Genomic DNA, 25,000 nt, shown 5'->3' on the forward strand with positions numbered 1-25,000 from the left:
CTTATTTTTCTTTAATCCTCACTTTTTCCTATTTTTGGATGACATTTTGGGGCTTCAGAACCAATTACCAGGTTTCATAGAGTTCTGGTCTCAACATACAATGGTTTCAACATACAATGGTCGTCCTGGAACCAATTAATATTGTAACTTGAGGGACCACTGCAAATATATATATATATATATATATATATATATATATATATATATATATATACACACACACACATATGTTTTTATCCATAAGATATCTTACTTTAAGTCTCAAAACATAATTGCTAAAAAAAGAAATTATGTAGCAGGCAATAGAACTACTTTAGGGACCATAAGGTGAGGACCGTCTCCTCTGTAGAAGGAAATATAAAAGGTAAGAGGATCAATAGTTGTGGATGAAGGAGCGATAGTCTGAGGGTGAAGGAGCGATAGTCTGAGGGTGAAGGAGCGATAGTCTGAGGGTGAAGGAGCGATAGTCTGAGGGTGAAGGAGCGATAGTCTGAGGGTGAAGGAGCGATAGTCTGAGGGTGAAGGAGCGATAGACTGAGGGTGAAGGAGGAGGAGGGTAGAGAGTGAGACAGTACTGAGAGGACAATGAAGATACAGGAGACCTCAAGGAATTATAGTCGGTCCATTCCCTGAGCTCGGGTGGTCACTGGTTATGGCCGTGGTCCCATGGATTCTTGTTGCATCACTGGTTCCCAATGTAATCTCTCTTTATTTTAATGTGGACGCTATGGGGGGCATTTATCAACGGCTTTAGTCAATTTTGTCCTTCTAATTTTGTCGCTAAATTGTCGCAGTTGCGCCTGCACGATTTTCCGTGCGACTTTTTGTTCCGACGGCGAGAAAAGCAAATTTTTATTTTTATTTTTTTTTTTGTAGAAAAACTATTTTGACTTGCAGTGGTCAGAAATTTATGAAGTGCGACAGTCGCAAAAAAAGTCGCAGGGCATGAAAAAACCTACAAAATTTACTCCAGCTCAGACATGGAGCAGACAAAACTAGAGATGAGTGAACTTACAGTAAATTCGATTCGTCACCAACTTCTCGGCTCGGCAGTTGATGACTCATCCTGTGTAAATTAGTTCAGCTTTCCGGTGCTCCGGTGGGCTGGAAAAGGTGGACCCAGTCCTAGGAGACTCTTTCCTAGGAATGTATCCACCTTTTCCAGCCCACCGGAGCACCGGAAAGCTGAACTAAATTTACGCAGGATAAGTCATCAACTGCCGAGCCGAGAAGTTCGTGACGAATCGAATTTACTGTAAGTTCGCTCATCTCTAGACAAAACCAATACTAAAGTAAAAAAATTATAAAAAAATTGCTTAAGTGAAAGAAATGTATCAACAGGCTGAAAGCAGTTGATAGATACGTCGCAAATAAGCAAAAAAAATGTAAGAAAAAAATAACTAAAAAAAGGAATAAATAAGCATAATACATGATAAATGCCCCCTATATCTCTATCTATACATATAAAGGTCATAGTGGGCAGGTCCCTGATCTATGGATTGATCCGTCACATGTCATTACATAGAAGTGGGGTGTTATGGCAGTGTATATGGATGATGGGATTTATGGCCTATAATAAGTAATGACCCATTCCTGAGGGGTCCGAAGGTACGAACCCCCTGTGCACCCTGAGAAGGCCTCGCTTACCAGGCCCCAGAGGGATTCTTTCCCATTCACTGCACCCTTCAGATGACTGCTGACCTTTTATTTATTATTATTAATTATTATTATTAGAAATTAAATAACATTTTCATAGGTATTTTGACACATAATATTCCTATAATTATTATATTTTGGTGTCAGAATTTAGAGATTTTCACACAGTTAAGAAGGAATTTTGCCCCATTCCTCCCTGTAAATGTGTTTGAGTTCATTCATAAATAATTCTGGGATGTTTTGCCTGCGCAGCGCTCTTCAAATCCTGCCATAGCTTCACTATAGGGTGACAGATGTTTGAACTAGGGATCGACCGATATCGTTTTTTTAGGGCCGATACCGATAATCTGTGGAGGTTAGGGCCGAAAGTCGATAACTTATACCGATATTCCGATATAAGTTATCGGCTATTTACCCCCCCCCCCCCCCCCCCCCCCACCACACCGCTGCAGATCATTGATTTAAAGCGGGCGCTTTAAATCAATGAACTGCAGCGGCTTTTGCGGTGCCATAGGCCGCCGCCGCCACCCGCTTCTCTCCCCCTGCCTGTCCGGGAGTCCTGAGTCCTATCAACGCCACCACAACCGCCCCCCCACCGCTGCACCGCTCCGCATCCCCTACCGCCCCACCGCGCCACGTTGCACCCCCACCGCATCGCCCCACCCCACGTTGCCTCCCCCATCCCCGGTTTTATAATTACCTGTTCCCAGGGCCCGGGGTCCACTCTACATCTGGCTCCGGTGGCGTCCCCCTGAGCTGTCACTGTGCGCACTGACGTCGCGTCGCGTCACGTCACTCGTCATTGCGCACAGCGTAACGCAGGACACAGCAGGAGCCAGAAGTAGCGTTGACCCCGGGCCCTGGGAACAGGTAATTATAAAACCGGGGATGGGGGAGGCAATGGGGCCGGGGCGATGCGGTGGGTCGGTGGCGGGGCGGTGCTGCGGGGCGGTGGGGGGGGCGATCGTGGTACGTGGTGGCGGTGCGGGGCATTATCGGCATAACAGCATGGTAATTGCCGATACCGATATTGCCCAAAATCGTGATTATCGGCCGATAATATCGGCCAAACCGATAATCGGTCGATCCCTAGTTTTAACACAACGACAACCAAGCACTTGTCCACAGGAAAGGTGATAAGTGATAGGTGGGATCTGACCACTAGGACCACTAATCATAAGGCTATGGTCATACAGCAGAATTTCTGAACGGAATTCTGCATGAAATTGCGCATCAAAATTTTGCATGAATTTATAGCCAATTCCCTTTAATGGAATTCCTGCAGAGGAAATTCTGCTCTGTGAATGGGACAGCGGAAGAAAACGTCTCCTAAAAATCCCAACACTAGGGGTCCCCATACCTACTGGGACACTTACCAGTTCTGCAGCAGCATCAGGCTTGTCCATGAGTCATGGACAAGAGATGACTCATCCACAAGGCTGCATGAGCAGATGCACCAATCACCTCCCACCACAACGAGGGACACGCCCCCTTCCCCTGAGAGGATTTCTAACACTGTGAGATAATGAAAAGAGGGATTTTTATAAATAAGATATACATGGTCAGGATTTGGTACTGAGTAACATATACTACATTTTTTTGGGATTGTTGTGGTATCTGACAGGTATACTTTAACGCCAGGACTCTTTGTAGTTGATTTACTTGTATGGTTTGTGTCATTGTCTTATAGGATCCCCCAATGTTCCTTCACTCCGGCCTTTACATTCTCCTATAAAATGTTCCCTTAATGATCAGAAAATGTCCAGGCCCTGAGACAGCAAAGTAGCCCCGAACTAAAAGGAGATATTCACACTGAGGAATTAAAGGGGTACTCCAGTGGAATTTTGTAAAATGTTAAAAATAAACTGGTTCCAGAAAGTTAAACAGATTTGTAAATTACTACTATTAAAAAATCTTAATCCTTCCAGTACTTATCAGCTGCTATATAATATAGAGGAAGTTCTTTTGTTTTTGAATTTCTTTTCTGTCTGACCACACTGCTCTCTGCTGACGCCTCTGTCCATATCAGGAACTGTCCAGAGCAGGAGAAAATCCCCATAGCAAACCTATCCTGCTCTGGACAGTTCCTGACATGGACAGAGGTGTTAGCAGAGAGCAGTGTGGTCAGACAAAAAAGAAATTAACTTCCTCCATATTTTACAGCAGCTGATAAGTACTGGAAGGATTAAGATTTTTTAATAGAAGTAATTTACAAATCTGTTTAACTTTCTGGCACCAGCTGATTTAAAAAAAATTCCTCTGGAGTACCCCTTTAACTCGAGTAATTCGACTTGCTCTCATATTAATTTTTCGGGCAAAATCCACAGGTAAAAGCTCATTGAATTTAATGGGACTTTATGGTAAAATGAGTTCGGAGTGAAATTTAAGTGGAATTTAAGCAGAATTTAGGTGGAATTGAAGCAGATTTTTTGTGCTTAATTTTTAAAGGAGAGTTGAGAGCCAGCCCAGTAGTAGTTCTAGTATTAATCCTTCTCCAGATTTCCTCTTCAAATTCCGCTTCAAGCTGAAGGGTCGTTTGCTGTTACCCTGTTCTTTCTCACCTCTTTTGAAATGCCTGTTTTTTGAGGAATCTTAAAGGGGCACTCTGGTGGTAAACATTTATTTTTTTAAATCAACTGGTGCCAGAAAGTTAAACAGATTTGTAAATGACTTCTATAAAAAAAATCATTACCCTTCCAGTACTTTTTAGCAGCTGTATGCTACAGAGGTACTTCTTTTCTTTTTGAATTTCTTTTTTGTCTTGTCCAAGTTTCTCAATCTGACAGTGCCTATTTAAGATCAGTACCCAGTCTTTGTGTGCTTTTCTTTGCACTGCCGATCTCATCTAAAGAAGAATGCCTCATTAGGTAAAAACTTTTTTTCCTCAATTAGCTTTAAAGGGGTACTCCACTGGAATTTTTTTTTTATTATTAAATGGTGCCAGAAAGTTAAACAGATTTGTAAATTAACAAATCTTAATCCTTCCAATAGTTATTAGCTTCTGAAGTTGAGTTGTTGTTTTCTGTCTAACTGCTCTCTGATGACTCACGTCCCGGGAGCTGTGCAGTTCCTATGGGGATATTCTCCCATCATGCACAGCTCCCGGAACGTTATCAATGAGCAGTTAGACAGAAAACTTCAGAAGCTAATAACTATTGGAAGGATTAAGATTTTTTAATAGAAGTCATTTACAAATCTGTTTATATATATATAAAAAAAAAAGATTTTGCCTGGAATACCCTTTTAACCCTTCCAGTACTTATCAGCTGCTGTATACTCCACAAGAAGTTCTTTCCTTTTTGGATTTCCTTTCTGTCTGAACACAGTGCTCTCTGCTGACACATCTGTCCATTTTAGGAACTGTCCAGAGCAGGATAGGTTTCCAGTACGCCAGTACTTTTTAGCAGCTGTATGCTACAGAGGAAATTCTTTTCTTTTTGAATTTCTTCTTTGGACACCTCTGTCCATTTTAGATACTGTCCAGAGCAGGATAGGTTTGTTATGGGGATTTGCTCTTACTCTGGACAGTTCCTAAAATGGACAGAGGTGTCAGCAGAGAGCACTGTGGTCAGGCAGGAAGGAAATTCAAAAATAAAATAACTTCCTCTGTAGCATACAGCAGCTGATAAGTACTGGAAGGATTAAGATTTTTTATTTTTAACAGAAGTAATTTACAAAACTGTAAAAATTTTCTAGCACCAGTTGATTTAAAAAAAAAATAAATAAATACATAAAAATGTTTTACAGTGGAATACCCCATTAAAATAAGCCATTAGTGCGAGGTTCGCTTCATTTTTTCTTCCTGCACCATGGATGTTTACTCAATGCGCTCAATAAATGACAGGATCGCCTTTGGGCTGTTAGCTTAGCGTCTGTGTGTTTTGGCGCGGTATTAGTTTAGTTAGATTGTGTTTGTCTGATAGAGTGTGACTTAGATAACAATCGGACATATTTTATTTTATTTTTTAATAATCAGGGATTTCCGAAGAGTTCGCTTAATTTTTTTTTTTCTTTTGCAACTGTTCTGCAGGTGCTGCAGAACATCATTAAATGCAGATCGGCTCCTGCAGAGCATAGTAATACACACCTCGGCTTAGGGCAGGCTCCGGGTTTTGTGTGGGCTCTTGGGCAGAGGAGTCTCAGCGGACATCTTGTCAGTCAGGCAGAGACGCACACGCGGTTAGAGTGTTGTGCCTCATAAATAGTATCATGGATGCTCTTTCTTGAGGGGTCTATCTGCTGCTGAAATGGAGAAAAATTACTGTGTACAGTACAATAGGTCAGGATCATTACCAAGATGGTGTTTCTGAGCTCACCCAACCACAGTCCATATATCTAGAAGCTTAAAGGGGTACTCCGGTGAAAACCTTTTTTCTTTTAAATCATCTAGTGGCAGAAAGTTAAACATATTTGTAAATTACTTCTATTAAAAAAATCTTAATCCTTCCAGTACTTATTAGCTGCTGAATGCTACAGAGGAAATTCCTTTCTTTTTGGAACACTGATGACATCACGACCACAGTGCTCTCTGCTGACATCTCTGTCCATTTTAGCAACCGTGCATAGCAGATGTATGCTAAGGGCAGCATGGTGGCTCAGTGGTTACCACTGCTGCCTTGCAGTGCTGGGGACTTCGGTTCAAATCCGACTAAGGACAACAATAAATAAAGTGTTATTATTATTATAATAACGTCAGCAGAGAGAACTGTGCTCGTGATGTCATCAGAGAGCATTCCAAAAATAAAAGAATTTCCTCTGTAGTATTCAGCAGCTAATAAGTACAGGAAGGATTTAAGATTTTTTTAATAGAAGTAATTTACAAATATGTTTAACTTTCTGCCACCAGTTGATTTAAAAGAAAAAAGGTTTTCACCGAAGTATCCCTTTAATGATTTACTAGCCGTACCAAATTTTCCTAACAATAGTGCGTCCAGCTGTTGCAAAACTACAACCCTTAGCATGCCCGGACAGCCGAAGGCTGGGAGTTGTAGTTTTGCAACAGCTGGAGGCACCCTGGTTGGGAAATACAGCTCTTTGGGGTTGCAAGCGGAAAGTAAAGAAAGAATGTTGAGTATGTAGAGCAGTGATTCCCAATTAGGGTGCCTCCAGCTGTTGCAAAACTACAACTCCCAGCATACCTGGATAGCCGTTGGCTACTAGTTGTAGTTTTGCAACAGCTGGAGGCACCCTGGATGGGAAACATGGCTCTTTGGGGTTGTAAGAGGGAAGTAGAGCTGTTGGCTGTCCGGGCATGCTGGGAGTTGTAGTATTGCAACAGCTGGAGGCACCCTGGTCGGGAAACATGGCTCTTTGGGGTTGCGAGAGGAAAGTAGAGAAAGAATGTTGAGTATGTAGAGCAGTGATTTCCAATTAGGGTGCCTCCAGCAGTTGCAAAACTACAACTCCCAGCATGCCCAGATAGCCATTGGCTAGGAGTTGTAGTTTTGCAACAGCTGGAGGCACCCTGGATGGGAAACGTTGATGTAGAGTGATATTCGCTATTATACATCTGTCACTATGAATGTTTTTCTTTATGTATAAATGTATATACCTGTAGAAGTCATATAATAGGATATAAGATGAATGCAGCTGACAGTCCACACTGCGGCACACACCGTATATACAAATCACTCCCATTACAGATGACACGTGCAGTAAAACACGTTGAGGGTTGTGCTCTTCATGTTGAGGGTTGTGCTCTTCATGTTATGTATCACTGCTTCATCACCCAGTAAGTGTCTGATCCATCAGCAGGAAATACATAGACAACATTCTGCAATTATATATAAACAACCTTAAGTGCCATTAACCCCGAGCACCGTCACATCACACCGGGCACCGCAGGAACACTTACAGCTTAGTAGACATGACACATCCATGTGAGGATGAGGGTCTGCATACATGACGCACTGATGGCCCTGTCTCTCAGGAGCCACAGAAAGCATCTATTCCTTCTACCCCTATAATCTGAATCATCCCCGCTTCATGGGCATCAACAAGAAGGGCCAATCCGAGGAGCAAAACATCAGGACCCTGTCAGAATACAAGCGATAGATAGATAGATGGATAGATGTGAGATGGATGGATAGATATGAGATAGATAGATATGAGAGAGATAGATATTAGATAGATAGATATGAGATAGATAGATATGAGATAGATAGATAGATATGAGATGGATATGAGATAGATATAATAGATAGATAGATATGAGATAGATAATAGATAGATATGAGATAGATAGATATGCGATAGATAGATAGATAAAGAATAGTTTCACATTTGCATCTATTACACCATAGCTGTATAGCTCTCCATGTTTTATCTGCATGTTCATGTTTCACCTATATCCTTGTGCTGGCAGTGTGCTGCTGTATTCTTCTGTTGCTGTGGATAGATAGATATGGGATAGATAGATAGATAGATAGATAGATAGATATGAGATAGATAGATAGATAGATATGAGATAGATAGATAGATAGATAGATATGAGATAGATAGATATGAGATAGATAGATATGAGATAGATAGATATGAGATAGATAGATATGAGATAGATATGAGATAGATAGATAGATAGATAGATAGATATGAGATAGATAGATAGATAGATATGAGATAGATAGATAGATATGAGATAGATAGATATGAGATAGATTGATAGATAGATAGATATGAGATAGATAGATATGAGATAGATAGATAGATGATAGATAGATAGATAGATATGAGATAGATATGAGATAGATAGATAGATAGATAGATATGAGATAGATAGATAGATATGAGATAGATATGAGATAGATAGATAGATAGATAGATATGAGATAGATAGATAGATAGATATGAGATAGATATGAGATAGATAGATATGAGATAGATAGATAGATAGATATGAGATAGATAGATAGATAGATAGATATGAGATAGTTAGATATGAGATGGATAGATATGAGATAGATAGATATGAGATAGATAGATAGATAGATAGATATGAGATAGTTAGATATGAGATGGATAGATATGAGATAGATAGATATGAGATAGATAGATATGAGATAGATAGATAGATATGAGATAGATAGAAATGTGATAGATAGATATGAGATAGTTAGATATGAGATAGATAGATATGAGATAGATAGATATGAGATAGATAGATAGATATGAGATAGATATGAGATAGATAGATATGAGATAGATAGATATGAGATAGATAGATAGATATGAGATAGTTAGATATGAGATAGATATGAGATAGATAGATAGATATGAGATAGATAGATAGATAGATAATGAGATAGATATGAGATAGATAAATATGAGATAGATAGATAGATATGAGATAGTTAGATATGAGATAGATAAATGAATAGATAGATATGAGATAGATAGATAAATGAATAGATAGATAATGACATAGTAGACATGGTATTATATATATTTGCTGTGTATAGTCATTATTTCTCTCCCTTTTCTTATATTCCGGTCCCTATAGATGTGATATAAGGCGCGGTCGGCCCCCGATAATATATGCCGCTGTATCAGTCCCGGTCCCCGGTCCCCCGTCCTCGGTTTCCATGGTATCCGGTGTATTACTCCTCGCTATGTTACAGCTGCTGGAGGAACAGTAACTTTTTGTTTTGTGTTTGAGGGGGAAGAAAGTGGTTCAGGTTAATTTTTGTCACCTGAGAATTTTGGGGTTGCTATGGCAACAGCAGGTGAGCACCGGAGTCGCTCTTGGCCCATCAATCTGATGTTTGTGCATTGTGTTTCCGATGGCGGTCACACGGGGGGATGGGTCCACGTATGTTTACTCCGGCCATGTCCTGGACATAGAGATGACTGATTGGGCTGCGATAAGTGTAGTCAGCCATTAACTCATTGGTAACCAGAGCGCTGTGTGTCCCCCACTCTACATTATAAGAGTATTAGTGCTCACCTCAGAGCTGTGACCTAGTAAAAATACAGGCCGCAGGCTGAATATATATATATATACACCTCCTAGAAATCCTCAACAGTGGTCATTAATATGGACAGCCCAGATTATTTCCAAAGAATGATCTGTATATGATGTGTAATATGATGTTCTGCAGCAGCTGAGGTGTATGTTGTTATGTTATGCAGCAGCTGAGGTATATGTTATGAAGTTCTGCAGCAGTTGAGGTGTATGTTATGAGGTTCTGCAGCAGCTGAGGTGTGTGTTATGATGTTCTGCAGCAGCTGAGGTGTGTGTTATGATGTTCTGCAGCAGTTGAGGTGTATGTTATGATGTTCTGCAGCAGCTGAGGTGTATGTTACGATGTTCTGCCACAGCTGAGGTGTATGTTGTGATGTTATGCAGCAGCTGAGGTGTATGTTACGATGTTCTGCCACAGCTGAGGTGTATGTTGTGATGTTATGCAGCAGCTGAGGTATATGTTATGATGTTCTGCAGCAGTTGAGGTGTATGTTATGATGTTCTGCAGCAGCTGAGGTGTATGTTACGATGTTCTGCCACAGCTGAGGTGTATGTTGTGATGTTATGCAGCAGCTGAGGTGTATGTTGTGATGTTATGCAGCAGCTGAGGTATATGTTATGATGTTCTGCAGCAGTTGAGGTGTATGTTATGATGTTCTGCAGCAGCTGAGGTGTATGTTATGATGTTCTGCAGCAACTGGGGTGGATGTTACGATGTTCTGCCCCAGCTGAGGTGTATGTTGTGATGTTATGCAGCAGCTGAGGTGTATGTTATGATGTTCTGCAGCAGCTGAGGTGTATGTTATGATGTTCTGCAGCAGCTGAGGTGTGTGTTATGATGTTCTGCAGCAGCTGAGGTGTATGTTATGATGTTCTGCAGCAGCTGAGGTGTGTGTTATGATGTTCTGCAGCAGCTGAGGTGTGTGTTATGATGTTCTGCAGCAGTTGAGGTGTATGTTATGATGTTCTGCCACTGCTGAGGTGTGTGTTATGATGTTCTGCAGCAGCTGAGGTGTTACACGAAAAAAGAAAGCAGCAAGAACCAGTCAAGGACAGGAGCCCACAAATATATAAACCCCAAAAATAGGAATACCAGTCACTAAGGAATATCAAAAAATGTAATGATTGTATCAGTATACATACATAAAAAACATGAAATATGGCACTAGGACTAGACCAGCTGAAGAAGGTGATGGTAGCGAGAAGCACCATGGTAACATACAGGGAAGATATCAGGATAATGAGGATAAACATAACAATGTCTGTAGTCACAGGGAAACAGGTTGTATAACAAAAAATGGCTAAATAGTGAATAACTGGATCCAAAGGCAAATGTGTGATGTTACAATTGTAAGAATACAAGTGAAAAAGAAACATATGGATACCTGCCAGAAGCTGATATAAGTATTATAATGTTCTACAGAAGCTGATATAAGTATTATAATGTTCTACAGAAGCTGATATAAGTATTATAATGTGAATTCGGGTAGAAAACAGACATAGCGCACATCTACAATCTTGTATAATGATCTGATTGCTTCTCAGCACAATATCAAAAACTAACAGGTTGTTAGTATACATTTTTGATCAAAAAGTACAAGCCCACTCGCCACATCAAGGCCACCTATTTAGAGTGGGTCCCTAATGTCCCTAGCATAAAATGGCGCAGCACTTGGCGGCGACCACCACCGCCGCGACACCAGTGCCCACGGGGGGAACGACCCACCGGCAGAGCGGCCCCAATGCCACTCAAACCAGTCCATGGGTCGCACCTCCCCGCAGACACGGCGCCACGGCAGCAACGGACGCCGCACAGCACCACACCAGTGTGAACAAGGTGTAATGGCTCACTTACCATGCTCTCCCAGTCAGACTAGGAGGCTGCTAGGAAAGGAATGGCCCTTGTGTAGCTAACTACTACTTATATAGGGTTGGGCTGAGGGGGTGGGGAAGAGTGCAGCACATGTTAAAACAAAAAAAAGGAGGTGATAGAAAACACAGTGTGAATTCGGGTAGAAAACAGACATGGTCGCACATCTACGGGGGGAACGACCCACTGGCAGAGCGGCCCCAATGCCACTCAAACCAGTCCATGGGCCGCACCCGCCCGCAGACACGGCGCCACGGCAGCAACGGACGCCGCACTTAGGGACGTCCGTTCGTTTTTTTTTTTATACAAGATTGTAGATGTGCACCATGTCTGTTTTCTACCCGAATTCATAAGTATTATAATGTTCTACAGAAGCTCATGTAAGTATTATAATGTTCTGCAGAAGCTAAGGTTAGTATTATGATGTTCTACAGAAGTTGAGGTGAGTACTATTATGTTCTACAGCAGCTGAAGTGAATATTATGATGTTCTACAGAAGCAAAGGTGAGCATTGTGATGTTGCACAGAAGCTAAGGTAAGTATTATGATGTTCTACAGAAGCTGAGGTGAGCATTATAATGTACAGAAGCTAAGGTATTATGATGTTCTACAGAAGATGAGGTGAGTACAATGATGTTCTACAGCAGCTGAGGAATTATGATGTTGTACAGAAGTTAAGGTGAGTATTATGATGTTGTACAGAAGATCAGGTAAGTATTATGATGTTGTACAGAAGATCAGGTAAGTATTATGACGTTGTACAGAAGCTGAGGTAAGTATTATGATGTACAGAAGTAAAGTTGAGTATTATGATGTACAGAAGATGAGAAGTATTATGATGTTCTACAGCAGCTGAGGTGAGCATTATGATCTAGAGAAGCTAAGGTGAGTATTATGATGTTGTACAGAAGATCAGGTAAGTATTATGATGTTGTACAAAAGATCAGGTAAGTATTATGACGTTGTACAGAAGCTGAGGTAAGTATTATGATGTTTTACAGAAGTAAAGTTGAGTATTATGATGTTGTACAGAAGATGAGAAGTATTGTGATATTCTACAGCAGCTGAGGTGAGTATTATGATGTTCTAGAGAAGCTAAGGTGAGTATTATGATGTTGTACAGAAGATCAGGTAAGTATTATGATGTACAGAAGTTAAGTTGAGTATTATGATGTTGTACAGAAGATGAGGAGTAATATGATGTTCTACAGCAGCTGAGGTGAGTATTGTGATGTTCTAGAGAAGTTAAGGTGAGTATTATTATGTTGTACATAAGCTGAGGTAAGTATTATGATGTTGTACAGAAGTTAAGTTGAGTATTATGATGTTGTACAGAAGATGAGAAGTATTATGATGTTCTACCGCAGCTGATGTGAGTATTATGATGTTCTACAGAAGCTGATGTAAGTATTATGATGTTGTACAGAAGATCAGGTAAGTATTATGATGTTGTACAGAATCTGAGGTAAGTATTATGATGTTGTACAAAAGTTAAGTTGAGTATTATGATGTTGTACAGAAGATGAGGAGTATTATGATGTTCTACCGCAGCTGAGGTGAGTATTATCATGTTGTACAGAAGTAAAGTTGAGTATTATGATGTTGCACAGAAGATGAGAAGTATTAAGATGTTCTACAGCAGCTGTGGTGAGTATTATGATGTTCTAGAGAAGCTAAGGTGAGTATTATGATGTTGTACAGAAGATCAGGTAAGTATTATGATGCTGTACAGAAGATCAGGTAAGTATTATGATGTTGTACAGAAGATCAGGTAAGTATTATGATGTTGTACAGAAGCTGAGGTAAGTATTATGATGTTGTACAGAAGTAAAGTTGAGTATTATGATGTTGTACAGAAGATGAGAAGTATTATGATATTCTACAGCAGCTGAGGTGAGTATTATGATGTTCTAGAGAAGCTAAGGTGAGTATTATGATGTTGTACAGAAAATCAGGTAAGTATTATGATGTTATACAGAAGCTGAGGTAAGTATTATGATGTTGTACATAAGCTGAGGTAAGTATTATGATGTTGTACAGAAGTTAAGTTGAGTATTATGATGTTGTACAGAAGATGAGAAGTATTATGATGTCCTACAGCAGCTGAGGTGAGTATTGTGATGTTCTAGAGAAGTTAAGCTGAGTATTATGATGTTGTACAGAAGATGAGAAGTATTATGATGTTCTACCGCAGCTGAGGTGAGTATTATGATGTTGTACAGAAGCTGAGGTAAGTATTATGATGTTGTACAGAAGATCAGGTAAGTATTATGATGTTGTACAAAAGCTGAGGTAAGTATTATGATGTTGTACAAAAGTTAAGTTGAGCATTATGATGTTGTACAGAAGATGAGGAGGATTATGATGTGCTACCGCAGCTGAGGTGAGTATTATCATGTTGTACAGAAGCTGAGGTGAGTATTACGATGTTGTACAGAAGTTAAGGTGAGTATTATGATGTTCTAGAGAAGCTATGGTAAGTATTATGATGTTTGACAGAAATCAGCTAGGCATTCACACAGGAGATGGAACTTAGATATGTCGGCTTCTGCGAACATAAGATGAGCGGCACCTGTCGCCGCCTATCTCTAAACAGCCATCAGCTTCTGACATCAGAATGTAATGTTTATATGAGTCACCTAAATGGGAAATTTTCTATTAGCCTCCATTATAAAAGTATAATTTGTTACATAATATCTGTATGCCAGCTGTTCGGTATGTAGCTTTCATACGGCGGGGTCACAAAAACATCGCTAAATTGTCATGAAGAACGCCGCGCTAATGGATTCTCAGTTATGTATCGCCATTAATGCACATATCCTGCTTCTGATGTTCTGTTATATATGCTTCAAAGTCAAATGTATCTATAATAAGGGCCCAGGTACAGTGACAGTGTAGGTCAGTGGTATTCAAACTGTGGACCTCCAGATGTTGCAAAACTACAACTCCCAGCATGCCCGGACAGCCAACGGCTGTCCGGGCATGCTGGGAGTTGTAGTTTTGCAACAGCTGGTAGTCCACAGTTTGAAGACCACTGTTGAAGGTGTTCACAGGGGATTTTGTATGGCCGCTGTATGGTATTGCGTATGTATATATATATATATATATATATATATATATATATATATATATATATAGACTCCATCAGTGTAAATGTAATCCTGCTGCAGCGAGCAATAATAATCATGAATCATTCACATGACGGAGATGAATCCCGAATCACATAAAGAAGCGCTGAAGAAAAAGGAGGAAGATATTGTCACGTGAAAACATAAAAACGGGCCAGATATACTAAGCTAAGGCAAGGTTTTGGGTAAAAAAAAATGGCACATTTGCAGCATGGCATTTTATTAAAGGGGTACTCCGCCGGAAAACATCTTATCCCCTATCCAAAGAATAGGGAATAAGATGCCTGATCACCTGGGTCCCGCCGCTGCGGACAAACCCTACGCCATGCCGGATGACTGGTGACTACAGCCGCATTGTCCCCTCCATTCATGTCTATGGGAGGAGGCGTGACAGCTACGTACTAGCCATTACGGCCCCACCCATAGACATGAATGGAGGGGGAGTGGCGTGACATCCTGAACACAAAATCTCCAAGCTTCCATGTTCCAGACGCCGCTGCTGCCGGCCTCCGCAATCAGACATCTTATCCCCTCTCCTTTAAATAGAGGATAAGATGTCTTCCGGCAGAGTATCCCTTTAACCCCTTGAGGACCTGGGGTTTTTCCGTTTTTGCATTTTCGTTTTTTGCTCCTTGCCTTTAAAAAATCATAACTCTTTCAATTATGCACCTAAAAATCCATATGATGGCTTATTTTTGCGCCACCAATTCTACTTTGTAATGATGTCAGTCATTTTGCCCAAAAATCTACGGTGAAACGGAAAAAAAAATCATTGTGCGACAAAATTGAAAAAAAAATGCAGTTTTGTAACTTTTGGGGGCTTCCGTTTCTACGTAGTACATTTTTCGATAAAAATTACAACTTATCTTTATTCTGTAGGTCCATACGATTAAAATGATCCCCTACTTACATAGGTTTGATTTTGTCGGACTTCTGGAAAAAATCATAACTACATGCAGGAAAATTAATACGTTAAAAAATGTCATCTTCTGACCCCTATAACTTTTTTATTTTTCCGTGTTTGGGGCGGTATGAGGACTCATTTTTTGCGCCGTGATCTGAAGTTTTTAACGGTACAATTTTTGCATTGATAGGACTTATTTATCGCTTTTTATTCATTTTTAAATGATATAAAAAGTGACCAAAAATGCACTATTTTGGACTTTGGAATTTTTTTGTGCGTACGCCGTTGACCGAGCGGTTTAATTAACGATATATTTTTTATAATACGGACATTTCCGCACACGGCGATACCATATGTGTTTATTTTTATTTACACTGTGTTTTTTTTTATGGGAAAAGGGGGGTGATTCAAACTTTTATTAGGGAAGGGGTTAAATGATCTTTATTCACTTTTTTTTTGCAGTGTTATAGGTCCCATAGGGACCTATAACACTGCACACACTGATCTCTTATACTGATCATTGTTATCCCATAGGGACCTATAACACTGCACACACTGATCTTTATCATTGATCACTAGTTTCTCATAGGAAACCAGTGATCGATGATTCTGCCGCATGGATCTCAGGCACTGAGCAGTCATTCGGCGATCGGACAGCGAGGAGGCAGGTAAGGGCCCTCCCGCTGTCCTGTAAGCTGTTCGGGATGCCGCGATTTCGCCGCGGCTATCCCGAACAGCCCACTGAGTTAACTGACAGCTTTTACTTTCACTTTTATCCGTGCGGCTCGGCTCTGAGCGCGCGGCTAAAGGGTTAATAGCGCGCGGCGCTGCGCGCTATTAGCGGCGGGTCCTGGCTTCACTATGACGCCGGGCCGGCCGTGATATGATGCGGGGTTACTGTGTAACCCCGCGTTATATCACGGGAGCAGGACCAAGGACGTACCTGTACGTCCTTGGTCCTTAAGGGGTTAAGCACAAGCCTATATTTTAATACATTTTTATTTATTTATTTGTTATTTATTCATTCATTCATTTATTTATTAATTTGTTATTTATTTATTTATGTATTTATTCGTTCATTTACTAATTCATTTGTTTATTTTTTATTATGTATATATTCATGTATTTATGTATTTATTTATTTTATTTTATTTATTATTATTTATTTCTTTATTATCATTTATTTATTTATGTATTATTTTATTTATTTTATTTATTTATTTTATTATTTGGTTGAACATGATGGACATATGGTTATTTATTCATTTGTTTATTTTTTATTATGTATATATTCATGTAGTTATTTCTTTATTATTATTTATTTCTTTATTATCATTTATTTATTTATGTATTATTTTATTTATTTATTTATTTAATTATTTGGTTGAACATGATGGACATATGGTTATTTATTCATGCATTCGTTCATTTATTTTTGTTTCATTCATTTTTATGAAATATTTTTAGTTACAAAGAGTAAATAAAGAAAAACATTCCCGGAAAGCGTAATAAGCGTTTATACAAGAACAGAGAAACAATGTAAAATAAAATAGATACAATTATTGTTTAATGTTACTGAAAATAAATGAGAAACATGCCACAAAAACTGATTCCTCATTTTGCACTCCCCCCCCAGTACCATGACAATGAATTTATCTGTTGTTTATCTGTTGTTTATGTAAATGTTTTTATTTGTTTACCCTTTCTTGCTTTGTTTTATTTAAAAAATATATTGGGTATTAGTATAGTATTTTTTTTCCACAGCGTTTTTCTCTTTACAAGTCATGTGACTTGCTCATCACATGACCTAAGGATTTTAAATCAAGAATTGAGAGGCCAGAAAAAAACAGCAATAAATGGTTAAACCTACATGACCTTTTTCTTGGTGTTTTTTTCCTCCCATTAGGAGTCTTAGGCGAAAAAACACTAAAATTCCCATGAAAAACATCCCCAAAAAGGCTATATTCTAATCATGCTGCGATTATAAAAAAAATTGTCACTAAGCCAGAAAACGCTAATGAAGAGTGAAACACCAAAGGAAAAAAACACCAATTAGGTTTGGGGTTTCATAAATCCCTATTTACTCGCAGATAATATCTGGCCACGGTAAGGAAATATGATATGCCAAACCTACTTGGTGTTTTTTCACTTTTTAGGGCGTTTTTCGAATCAGCGGCAGTTAAAAAACAAATTTTATAAAAAAAATCAAAGCATGATGAGGCTATGGACTTCTATGGGAGGAAAGAAAACATCATGTGGGTTTAAAAGTGCTGTTTTTTTTTTTTTTTTTTTTTTTTGGGGGGGGGGGGGCAACTTTACCCCTCCCAAAATTCACAATAATACACACAGTGATGTCATTGTACAGGGATAATACACAGTGATGTCACAGTACAGGGGTAATATACACAGTGATGTCACAGTACAGGGATAATATACACAGTGATGTCACAGTACAGGGATAATGAACACAGTGAAGTCACAGTACAGGGATAATATACACAGTGATGTCACAGTACAGGGATAATATACACAGTGATGTCACAGTACAGGGATAATATACACAGTGATGTCACAGTACAGGGATAATACACACAGTGATGTCACAGTACAGGGATAATACACACAGTGATGTCACAGTACAGGGATAATATACACAGTGATGTCACAGTACAGAGATAATATACACAGTGATGTCACAATACACGGATAATATACACAGTGATGTCACAGTACAGGGATAATACACAGTGATGTCACAGTACAGGGATAATATACACAGTGATGTCACAGTACAGGGATGATATACACAGTGATGTCACAGTACAGAGATAATATACACAGTGATGTCACAATACAGGGATAATATACACAGTGATGTCACAGTACAGGGATAATACACAGTGATGTCACAGTACAGAGATAATATACACAGTGATGTCACAATACAGGGATAATATACACAGTGATGTCACAGTACAGGGATAATATACACAGTGATGTCACAGTACAGGGATAATATACACAGTGATGTCACAGTACAGGGATAATATACACAGTGATGTCACAGTACAGGGATAATACACAGTGATGTCACAGTACAGGGATAATACACACAGTGATGTCACAGTACAGGGATAATACACAGTGATGTCACAGTACAGGCATAATACACACAGTGATGTCACAGTACAGGGATAATACACACAGTGATGTCACATTGCAGGGATAATACACAGTGATGTTACAGTACAGGGATAATATATACAGGGATGTCACAGTACAGGGATAATACACAGTGATGTCACAGTACAGGGATAATATACACAGTGATGTCACAGTACAGGGATAATATACACAGTGATGTCACAGTACAGAGATAATATACACAGTGATGTCACAATACAGGGATAATATACACAGTGATGTCACAGTACAGGGATAATACACAGTGATGTCACAGTACAGGGATAATATACACAGTGATGTCACAGTACAGGGATAATATACACAGTGATGTCACAGTACAGGGATAATATACACAGTGATGTCACAGTACAGGGATAATATACAGTGATGTCACAGTACAGGGATAATACACAGTGATGTCACAGTACAGGGATAATACACACAGTGATGTCACAGTACAGAGATAATATACACAGTGATGTCACAGTACAGGGATAATACACAGTGATGTCACAGTACAGGGATAATACACAGTGATGTCACAGTACAGGGATAATACACAGTGATGTCACAGTACAGGGATAATACACACAGTGATGTCACAGTACAGAGATAATATACACAGTGATGTCACAGTACAGGGATAATACACAGTGATGTCACAGTACAGGGATAATACACACAGTGATGTCACAGTACAGGGATAATACACAGTGATGTCACAGTACAGGGATAATACACACAGTGATGTCACAGTACAGGGATAATACACAGTGATGTCACAGTACAGAGATACTATTCGCAGTGAGGCTAGTATTTAGTATGACAGTATTCAGTGCAATAGTACCTAACAGCCTATAGACAGAGGTGGCGCTGTTTCTGGGGAAAGAAAGGTGATTGTGATCCCATGCTAAGAATTCTATAATAAAGGATATACATCTATATACTGCAGTCTATACGATGACGGCCTCAGCACACACCAGCCTGTACTCTGATGGGATTAATAGTCCTCCAGCGATACGAGATAATGTATAATGTGAGGAACAATGAAGCCCCATGAATCACTGCCTTCCCACTGTGTGATTCATAAATAGGCTTTATAAATAGTCACATCCCGGGCGGCTGCCTATCATATCAATCATCATTTTAACCAGTCGATCAATTAGCGCATTTCATGCCGCTTCCTTATTGCCCTGTTCTTTGTTTACACAGGTTCGGGGGTCTGGTTCCTTATTGTACTTCTGAAGGTCCCAGCATGCTTTGTTCTCCATGCACCTGTAATTACACCCACTGTTTCCCCCAGCGTGACTCCTTCGCTTTTGCGTTAATAACTCTTACCAGCTCTTACTTTAAGACGCTCAGCCATGGTGGCGTAATTTATGAAGACGTCATTGTAATAAGCGTCCTGGGAAAGGGCTTCAGATCATCCCCCCTCCCCTCCCCCTTCTCCTTCTACTCCATATAACTAGACTTCCGCCGATAGTAATTCTGGGCAATATCTGCAATAAATCAACAGAGTCACAAATAAAATGTTTGGTCGCCGCGTTCCAGCTGCTTTAAAGCTCATAAAAATCCTATTTCAAGTGACGTTCATTTTACAGTCGTATTTTCCTCTTGTTTAAAGGGGTACTCCGCTGCCCCAATGCCACAGCGGGTGGCAGGGGTCGTGACATCACAACCACGCCCTTCGTGGCGTCACACCTCGCCCCCTCAATGCAAGTCAATGGGAGGGGGCGTGGCATACGCCACACTCCCTCCCATAGACTTGCATTGAGGGGCCGTGGTCTGATGCCACAAGGGGAGTGGCCGTGACATCACAACCACGCCCCTTGTGGCGTCACACCTCGCCCCCTCAATGCAAGTCAATGGGAGGGAGCGTGGCATACGCCACGCTCCCTCCCATAGACTTGCATTGGAGGGGCGTGGTTTGACACCACAAGGGTCGTGACCATGACATCACAACCACGCCCCTCGTGGCGTCACACCTCGCCCCCTCAATGCAAGTCAATGGGAGGGGGCGTGACATACGCCACGCTCCCTCCCATAGACTTGCATTGAGGGGGCGTGGTGTGATGCCACAAGGGGTGTGGCCGTGACATCACGACCCCCGCCGCCCGCACCAAGCACTCGGAACAAAATGGTAAAAATGACTTTTCGGTAAAAATGACACCTTATCTTTATTCTCTAGGTCCATACGATTAAAATGATACCCTACTTATATAGGTTCGATTTTGTTTTACTTCTTTAGGGTGTGTTCACACTGGTTGAGGTGTGAGCGGAATGGTCGCTTAAAAAATCGGATAGGACACACAGTAATGCACTAATTCCATGCAAATTCTTCGCAAATTCCATGCAAATTCCGCGCGGAACATTCACTTCAATGGGGTAAGGCTAGGTTCAGACTACGGGAATTTCCGCTGGAATTTTCGCTTTGAAATTTCCGGCAGAAATTCCGCTTACTATAATGCATAGTGTAGTGAATGGTTTTCCGTTCACAAATTCACACTTCGGAATTTGTGAAGCGGAAAATTCGGATGAAAAATCCGCTAGAAAATTTCCGCCTGAAGAAAGGGGTTGCTCTTTCTTCAGGCGACATCCTTTTCACACGGAATTCGCGCAGAATTTATGCGGAAATTGCTGACAAACCCTTCAATTCTTGCTCACCCATTTCCACGCGCAATTCCACCTGAAATGCAAATTTGGCACGAAAATAAAATTCTTTTTTCCGGCAGTAAATTTTTCGCCGTGAATTACTTATTTTTTTATTTTTTGCTCTTTATTTACCCTTAAAAAAAATTCTATATTTTTGTACAAAAATTTGCATGTTTAAAAATGTCCTCTTCCGACCCCTATGACTTTTTTTATTGTTCCGCATAAGAGGCTATATGAGGGCTCATTTGTTGCGCCGTTATCTGTAGTTTTTATCGGTACCATTTTTGTTTTGATTGGACTTTTTGATCCCTTTTTATAAATTTTTTTAGGGTACACAAAGTTACCAAAAATACTCGATTCTGGAGTTTGGTATTTTTTTTACGGATAAGGGGGGGTGATTCAAACTTTTATTAGGGAAGGGGTTGAATCACATTTATTAACTTTTTTTTCTTTCTTTCATTTTTTTTTTTTTTACACTATTTTAGTTCGGACAATTCTGCATATGGTCGTGCCAAATTTGTTTATTTTTTACTTTGTTTACAGTTTGTCTGGAGAATGGAAAAGGTGGGGGATTTAAACTTTCATTATATATATATATATATATATATATATATATATATATATATATATATATATATATATAGGCAAGCAAGGTAGAGCCGCTCACCACTCCTCCGTCTGCTGCGCCTCCTTGTGCTACGGACACCGGTACCGCCCCCGGTTCAACCAAGACCATAGGAAAGAAATGTCCAGCACTCAGGTGTTTGCTAGTGTTGAGCGGCATAGGCCATATTCGAATTCGCGAATATTCGCGAATATATGGATAAATATTCGTCATATATTCGCGAATATTCGCATATTCGTTATATTCTCGTTTTATTTTCGCGTATGCGAAAATTAACATATGTGAAGATTCGCATATGCGAAAATTAGTATATGCTAATTTTCACATATGCGAATTTTCGCACGCCAGTCTCACACAGTAGTATTACAGCCTTCTTTACACCACACAAGCTGGAAGCAGAGAGGGGTGATCACTGTGATGTGTACTGTGAAGAAAAAAAAAAAAAAACTAATATTCGTAATTACGAATATATAGCGCTATATTCGCGAAATTCGCGAATTCGCGAATATGCGTTATTCGCAAATAATATTCGAATTGCGAATATTCGCGAGCAACACTAGTGTTTGCAGGTAAAAAACTTTGTATGGCTTTATTCCCAACGCCCAACACAGGACAGGATCTGACGCGTTTCGCACTACAGAGTGCTTATTCTACGAATAAGCACTCTGTAGTGCAAAACGCGTCAGATCCTGTCCTGTGTTGGGCGTTGGGAATAAAGCCATACAAAGTTTTTTTTACCTGCAAACACCTGAGTGCCGGACATTTCTTTCCTATGATATATATATATATTGTTACGCCGAGCGCTCCGGGTCCCCGCTCCTCCCCGGAGCGCTCGCAACATCCTCGCAATTGCAGCGCCCCGGTCAGACCTGCTGACCGGGTGCGCTGCAATACCTCTCTCAGCCGGGATGCGATTCGCGATGCGGGAGGCGCCCGCTCGCGATGCGCATCCCGGCTCCCGTACCTGACTCGCTCTCCGTCGGTCTTGTCCCGCAATTTTCTGCAATTTAAAGGGCCACTGCGCCACTGATTGGCGCAGTTGGCTTAATTAGTGTGTTCACCTGTGCACTCCCTATTTATACCTCACTTCCCCTGCACTCCCTCGCCGGATCTTGTTGCCATTGTGCCAGTGAAAGCGTTCCCTTGTGTGTTCCTAGCCTGTGTTCCAGACCTCCTGCCGTTGCCCCTGACTACGATCCTTGCTGCCTGCCCTGACCTTCTGCTACGTCCGACCTTGCTCTTGTCTACTCCCTTGTACCGCGCCTATCTTCAGCAGTCAGAGAGGTTGAGCCGTTGCTGGTGGATACGACCTGGTTGCTACCGCCGCTGCAAGACCATCCCGCTTTGCGGCGGGCTCTGGTGAATACCAGTAGCAACTTAGAACCGGTCCACCAGCACGGTCCACGCCAATCCCTCTCTGGCACAGAGGATCCACCTCCTGCCAGCCGAAGCGTGACAGTAGATCCGGCCATGGATCCCGCTGAAGTCCCACTGCCAGTTGTCGCCGACCTCACCACGGTGGTCGCCCAGCAGTCGCAACAGATAGCGCAACAAGGCCACCAGCTGTCTCAACTGACCGTGATGCTACAGCAGCTACTACCACAGCTTCAGCAATCATCTCCTCCGCCAGCTCCTGCACCTCCTCCGCAGCGAGTGGCCGCTTCCGGCCTACGATTATCCTTGCCGGATAAATTTGATGGGGACTCTAAGTTTTGCCGTGGCTTTCTTTCGCAATGTTCCCTGTACTTGGAGATGATGTCGGACCAGTTTCCTACTGAAAGGTCTAAGGTGGCTTTCGTAGTCAGCCTTCTGTCTGGGAAAGCTCTGTCATGGGCCACACCGCTCTGGGACCGCAATGACCTCGTCACTGCCTCTGTACACTCCTTCTTCACGGAGATTCGAAGTGTCTTTAAGGAACCTGCCCGAGCCTCTTCTGCTGAGACTGCCCTGCTGAACCTGGTCCAGGGTAATTCTTCTGTTGGCGAGTACGCCATCCAATTCCGTACTCTTGCCTCCGAATTATCCTGGAATAATGAGGCCCTCTGCGCGACCTTTAAAAAAGGCCTATCCAGCAACATTAAAGATGTGCTGGCCGCACGAGAAATTCCTGCTAACCTGCATGAACTTATTCATCTGGCCACCCGCATTGACATGCGTTTTTCCGAAAGGCGTCAGGAGCTCCGCCAGGATATGGACTTTGTTCGCACGAGGCGTTTTTTCTCCCCGGCTCCTCTCTCCTCTGGTCCTCTGCAATCCGTTCCTGTGCTATGCAAGTTGACCGGTCTCGCTTGACACCTCAAGAGTAGTGTTGCTCGCGAATATTCGCAATTCGAATATTATTCGCGAATATCGCATATTCGCGAATTCGCGAATTTCGCGAATATAGCGCTATATATTCGTAATTACGAATATTCGTTTTTTTTTTTTTTTTTTCTTCACAGTACACATCACAGTGATCATCCCTCTCTGCTTCCAGCTTGTGTGGTGTAAAGAAGGCTGTAATACTACTGTGTGAGACTGACGTGCGGAAATTCGCATATGCGAAAATTAGCATATGCTAATTTTCGTATATGCAAAGTTTCGCATGTGTTAATTTTGTATATGCAAATTTTCACATATGTTAATTTTCGCATACGTGAATATTCGCATATACGAAAATAAAACGAGGGTTTAACGAATATGCGAATATTCGCGAATATATGGCGAATATTCGCGAATATTCGCGAATTCGAATATGGCCTATGCCGCTCAACACTACTCAAGAGAGGACACGACGCCGCATGGAGAATCTGTGCCTGTACTGTGCCGGTACCGAACACTTCTTGAAGGATTGTCCTATCCGTCCTCCCCGCCTGGAAAGACGTACGCTGACTCCGCACAAAGGTGAAACAGTTCTTGATGTCAACTCTGCTTCTCCACGCCTTACTGTGCCTGTGCGGATATCTTCCTCTACCTTCTCCTTCTCTACTATGGCCTTCTTGGATTCCGGATCTGCAGGAAATTTTATTTTGGCCTCTCT

Source organism: Hyla sarda, chromosome 8 (assembly GCF_029499605.1).
Source record: "Hyla sarda isolate aHylSar1 chromosome 8, aHylSar1.hap1, whole genome shotgun sequence".
Classification (NCBI taxonomy): Eukaryota; Metazoa; Chordata; class Amphibia; order Anura; family Hylidae; genus Hyla; species Hyla sarda.